This window comes from Callithrix jacchus, chromosome 3 (genome assembly GCF_049354715.1).
Source record: "Callithrix jacchus isolate 240 chromosome 3, calJac240_pri, whole genome shotgun sequence".
NCBI classification, from domain to species: domain Eukaryota; kingdom Metazoa; phylum Chordata; class Mammalia; order Primates; family Cebidae; genus Callithrix; species Callithrix jacchus.
In genome coordinates, this window is record NC_133504.1 from 107,417,581 (window position 1) to 107,424,400 (window position 6,820).

Below are 6,820 nucleotides of genomic sequence, written 5' to 3' on the forward strand. Positions count from 1 at the left end.
ATAAGTAATGCAGCTGGAACTCAACCTGCCTTATTCTGCTGTCCATATTGCCCCCCATTCAGAATGCCTGGCTTAGCTGAAAATTTCAAGAGTTTCCTTAGAGCTTTTGCTTATGAAATAAAGGTAACCTACAATCCTTTGGCATTTTTCTTCTACCTCCCTCCTTCCTATTACAATGCAAGGGTGGTTTATGAAATGTCCATTTTTAGAGCTGGTCAAGGTTTTCAAAAGTCTTAACATACTTGAACTCATACATAGAAAAAGAAAACTTTCCTACACAGTCCTTTCTGTGTTTTACAATGCTGTCATTGTAAAAGGAAATTTTGCAGAGGAGATAATACTGAACATTTGCATCTAGTGAATAAATAGGTGCTTTGAGAGCTGTAAACAGACATTTTAAAAGATTCTGTCCTCCTAAAAGGATGATACTCAATCATATTCAGAGAGTTTGTGGTATTATCAGTGTCCTGGGTCATTTACTTGGCATTAATAACGATGATTTGATTATGACTCTGTATTACATACTTAAAAATTATGTATTAGACCAGGTATTTCAAGGGCATTTTTGGTAACCACAACTGATTGTAATTTTTACACTCTCAGTTGCATTCATAATTAGTGAGAACCATGAAAATCTGTCAATTGCCTTTATTAATTAAGGTATTACATGATGCCAACATTTCTTGCTTAATTTTCCAGTAATTTTTCTTTCCAAATAAAGGCTAGAATTCGTATTCACTAGACCAGAAAGACATATGAAACATACATATAACTTAAAATATACTTCTAAAAAGTTGATTCATTTTAATGATTTTGTATTTTTCTTGAAAAAAATCTGCACTAGAAACCCCATTTATAAATTATAATGAACTGCATTTTAGAAGTTAAGTAAATAAATTATTCTCTTTTAAAATTGTTTAATGTTTCAAGTAGAATTCCCCACTTTGCAACACTTCCAATGATACAATTTTTGTTGTGATAGGAAAACAGAAAGTTAATGACTCTTTCCAATTTGTTCATTTTCATCTCATGTATGCTTGCTGTTGTTTGGTTCCCAAATGCATATAACTGGCAAGTTCAATGAAGATTTGGCATTGCACCATTTGATGAAAGCAGAAAAATTAGGTTGCCAATTACATATGTGCCCCTTATGTGCACTGAATTCCCACTGAAGTGATGAGCCAAATTAGAAATTCCTCAGTAGTCGTACCTAAAAAGTAAAATTAGAGCCCAGGGAAGGAAAGGGAGACTTTTTTTCCCCCAACCCCATTACTAGTCTAAGGCAATTTAGAAAGTGAATTAACTTTAATACATTTGTGAAACAATATTGTTAGATGAAGTGTCATTAAATATTTTTAAATTGCATCTCTTTTGTTCTTTCCTAGCTATTTGATGTTTCTTTGATTTACTTTATATTCTATCGTGAATTAGCCAATCATTATGAAAAAATATATGAAGACCATTTCCCCCACTTATTTTAGCCTAATGGAACAAAAAAAATTTCAAGAAAATATTACGCATATGGTATTAGCATTCTGGATTTCTTTTGTATTACTAAGAGGTAAATTATCCTTCTGTGATGACTTCTGTAACATGAAAGTGGCATTATTAGTACCTTAGAGCAACAGGATCAGTTAATTGACATCAAGGCAAAACTGGCACTTAGTTGAAGAGAAGGACTGATGAGAAAGTGTGAGACAAGAGATGTGCAGATTGATTCAGCTGCAGTTCTAGGTCCAGAGAGCACAGAAAAAGTCAATCTTAATGTAGAAAACTCTTAATTGGGCAAACTTCCAGGTAGACAAGGCACAGTAGATAAGACCTTAGATAGAATTATTCTTCAGATATCTGATAGTGGTGACTATACATGGTAAATTGTCTTTTTGCTATGGAAATTCTACCCACTGACAAGATAGCAAGACACGTTCATGTGGAAACCTAGGCAGAAGCTAAACTCAGATGAGTAGGTCAAAACACTCACTGCATGAGCTGTTTTTGATCTAGAAACTCCATAAGACACCTAGAATTCATCCTGTAGGACACTTGGGAGCAAGCCTATAAAGGTGAATGTAAGCCACTATCCTTACATCTGGGTTATCGTGTCCCAGATTTACAAAATGATGTAATTCTAAGCCCATTTAGTGGGCTAAGGATAGATAGTACAGGACATGGAGAGGCATCTCTTACCCAGTGGGCTGAGGATGGATAGTACAGGACATGGAGAGGCATCTCTTACCCAGCAACTAAAGTAATCCTGAACTTCTAGGAAGACTACCCAGTTTAGGGAGCCGAAAAAATATTTCAAATAGTATATAGATTTGTCAAAATAAAAAAGATTTCCATTTTACATGACATCATAAGCCCAGAATTTCACAATATAAGAGAAGCTCTATATAAATGACGCTAGGAAATGCGTTTTTCACATTTAAGTGGTGAAGTGTAATGAAAGGAGTCAAGAGCTAACAACGTTAAATGTTCTCTGAATTTATGCCTCTCTGTTTATTAAGGGAGGAAAACTGAGTTAAAATAATGTTTATTAACATAAAACAAAATTTTTATAAACATATTCACCATTAGAAACTTTTATATAATTTTCTTATCTTTGTTTCCTTTTTTTTTAATTTTTTTTTTTAATTTTTTATTGGATTATAGGTTTTGGGGTACATGAGCAGAGCATGCAAGACAGTTGCGTAGGTACACACATGGCAGTGTGCTTTGCTTTTCTTCTCCCCTTCACCCACATTTGGCATTTCTCCCCAGGCTATCCCTCCCCACCTCCCCCTCCCACTGGCCCTCCCCTTTTCCCCCCAATAGACCCCAGTGTTTAGTACTCCCCTTTCTGTGTCCATGTGTTCTCATTTTTCATCACCCACCTATGAGTGAGAATATGCGGTGTTTCATTTTCTGTTCTTGTGTCAGTTTGCTGAGGATGATGTTCTCCAGATTCATCCATGTCCCTACAAATGACACAAACTCATCATTTCTGATTGCTGCATAATATTCCATGGTGTATATGTGCCACATTTTTCCAATCCAGTCTGTTATCAATGGGCATTTGGGTTGATTCCAGGTCTTTGCTATTGTAAACAGTGCTGCAATGAACATTCGTGTACATGTGTCCTTATAGTAGAACGATTTATAGTCTTTTGGATATATACCCAGTAATGGGATTGCTGGGTCAAATGGAATTTCTATTTCTAAGGCCTTGAGGAATCGCCACACTGTCTTCCACAATGGTTGAACTAATTTACACTCCCACCAACAGTGTAAAAGTGTTCATTTCTATAGTATGTTTCCTTTTTTTTAATTAATTAACTTATTTTTGAAACAGAGTCTTGCCATGTTGCCCAGGATGATCTTGAACTCCTGGTCTCATCAAGGGATCCTCCACCTTCAGCCTCTCAAAGTGCTGGGATTACAGACATGAGCCACTTTTCTATTTCCAGATGTGACTAATAAGGTCTTTAGAAAAATAACTTCAGGATTTCATGCTTTCACGTGGAATACTTTTTCATGTTTGAATACAGTAGTTCTCTCTTATCCTTGGGGGATACATTGAAAGACCCCAGTGAATTCCTGAAACCATAGATAGTTACAAACCTTGTGTGTGTGTGTGTGTGTGTGTGTGTGTGTGTGTGTGTATACATAAACACATTTCAGGAATAAAAACATTTATACACACACTATATATCTATATATACACGTGTGTGTGTGTGTGTGTGTGTGTGTGTGTGTGTGTGTGTTTCTCTGCTCTGATAACCAAGACGGCTACTAAATGACTAACAAGCAGGTAATATGTACAGCTGGATATGCTGGACAAAGCAATGACTCATGTCCCGGTGTTTGGAGTAAGAAGGAGAGAGGTTTTATCACATTACTCAGAATGGCACACAATTTAAAACTTATAAATAGTTTATTTCTGGAATGGTTCCATTTAATATTTTTGGACTGCAGCGTTCCTCAGGTAGCTGAAACAGCAGAAACTAAAACTGTGGATAAGGGGAGACTATTTTACTTTTTATTGTAATATTTTTAAAAGTTAACCTAATTAATCGATACATTTCTTGGTGGCAATGGATTACATAATCAAACTATTTTTTTTTAATTGGTCTTTTGAGTTTTTCTATTATGATTGTCCCTGAGCATCTATGTGGTTGTGGTCATTTCATTAAAACAAACAGGACTTAACACATTTTAAAATAAAGCACATTAGTTAAATCATACCTAAAAATGGCATATTGATAAAATCTGAAACTAATACTAAATCTGGGTGTAAATCATATAAATAGATACGGTTATAATCATAGGAATAATGAAGCAAACTGTAATAGTATTCTGGTATTACTTAGATATAGAATAAAAATAAACAATGCTAATAAAATAATTCAAACCATATTAAACCAGTACTATAGCAGGTTGGAAACTGGTCTTACCATCTGTCACTTTCTATACTGGCAGTTTCACAAATGAGATCTCTTTTTAACAAAACATCACAGCAGGAGATACAGACATGTGAATTGTAATTAAAATGTGAAAAATGCATTTCCTAGTTTTTGTCATTTATATAAAGCTTCTTTTACAATTGTGAAATTCTGGACTTATGTATGTAAAATGGAAGTCATTTTTATTTTGACAAATCCATACACTATTTGACCAAAATTTTAACTTTAGAAATGAATGCATATGCTTTCATAAATTGAAGTGCATTTTCCTTATGCCTGGTTCACTCAGTAGTGAGATTCAATTATTTCTTTAATCATCCATGTATAGAAGATGAAGAGGAATAATTTGTATATATTTTTGCAGTCTAGATCATCTGAGGGCTAATGTTATTGCTTTTTATATTTACTTATCATTACATTCTTTAAATAAAAACAATATTGAATTTTAGTCATTTTCTGGAAAAAAAAATAAGCCAAAATCATACACTCAACTCTGCCTACATTTTATATCTGGGTAAAGAATGGTTTTATAGTATCTTAGCATTTACATATCAAGCAAACCAAAATATGCAATGTATGAAATGTGACAACTATTAATGCTACAAACATTGATGAAGTGTCCAAGAAAACAATAGGGGTGTATTTCAATTTTTTCAAGTTAACTGAGGTTAAAATAGCACATTTATATTTAAATAGCTCATAATTTTTATTCTCACTGTCTATTGTTAACATCTTGGGTCTTTTCTAGAAACTTAAGTTAATGTTAAAGTTAGCAGGTGTTCCTGACATTTGTTATTCTGGGATTTGTTATTCAAACACATTCATATTCCTAACCTACTCTGGGATGTAACAATGCTTTGGGTTTTGTGTATGTGTGTTTGTTTTTTGCATTGTCATCGTTTCCAACTTTCCCTCAAATGTTAACACTTTAAAAACAATTGAAATTGAGATGGGAGTGAGTCATTATATAATCATGTGATTGTATGTTTCAAATATGGCTATCACAAATATTGCATCTCATACACTTCTTGCAATGTTGAAGATTCTCTGATTAAGTAGTTAGTTATGTTTCTTCCTCTTAGGCCTTAAGATACCTTTGTGATGGCCTTAACCAACAGAATACGGTGAAAATTATATTATGTAATTTCCTAGGCTAGGTCATAAAGCTGCCATTTATTTTCTGCTTGTTCTCTTGGGACTCTTGCTCTTGGAACTTAGCCACCTGCTGTAGGGAAGCCAAGCAGCCTGTGAAAGGCCCATATGAAGAGAAAGTAAAGCCTCCAGCCATTATCATCCCAACATACAATGAGCACCAATTTGCCAACCACGTAGGTGAGCCATCTTGGAAATAGATCCTCCAGCTCTTAATCTATGTACTCCAGCCAGCCATGTGGAACAGAGGCAAGCTGCATTAGTTTTCTACTGCTGTGTAACAAATCACCACCGACAAAGTGGCTGAAAATAAATGCCAGCTTGTTAGATCACAGTTTTGTAGGTTATGTCTGACAAGGTATGGCTAGTGCTTTGCTCAATATCACAGACCTGAAATCAAGGTCTTATTTAGGCTGAGTTCTCATCTGGAGGTTCTGGGGCATAGATCCACTTCAAAGATCATTTTTCAAAATTTAGTTCCTTGCAGTTGTAGGATTAGGTCTCTGTTTCTTGACACCTGGCTCCCTCCATTGTCAGCCAACAACCAGCAGCTTCAAATCTTCATGCTCCAAATCTTTTAGTTCTTCGTCTGCCAATCAGATAAAACTCTGCTTGTAAAAGAGTCATATGATTATTTTATTAATAGGCCCACCCTGGTAATATCCCTATCTTAAGATCAACTATGCCCTATAACACAACTATTCACTCAAGTAAAATGTATTATGCCTTATGGCAACAGGTTCTAATTACATTGAAAAGAGGATTATACAAGGGTGAGAGTTATTTGAATTCTGCCTATTGCAAAAGCTTTTCCCTAAGTCTTTAGGTAAAAGTGGTGGGCCCATGACTTATTTGCTTGTTATTATATCCCCAGTGACTTGTAGAAGTGAAATAACGGGTGCTAAGTTGAAACAAGGAATGGAGTGACTGTGGATTTATTTTTTATATCATTTCCTGCAAATCATATGCAATAGAGACATATTTTTGTTATTCCTTTGAGAGCCCTCTTTTCCTTCAAACTATTGACAATCTTTTGTCTCTGATTATCTTTCATAAGTTATCTTTTTACTTAACTAACTTTAAATATGGCTGTTGCAGTCTAAGCATGAAGGAGGATTATATTCACTAACGTAATACATGAGAATTATTTCAAGATCTATTGTAACTGTTAAGTTCTCACCAGTATTATGTTGTTTAGTACTAGAAAGCATCTTTATTTGGAATCA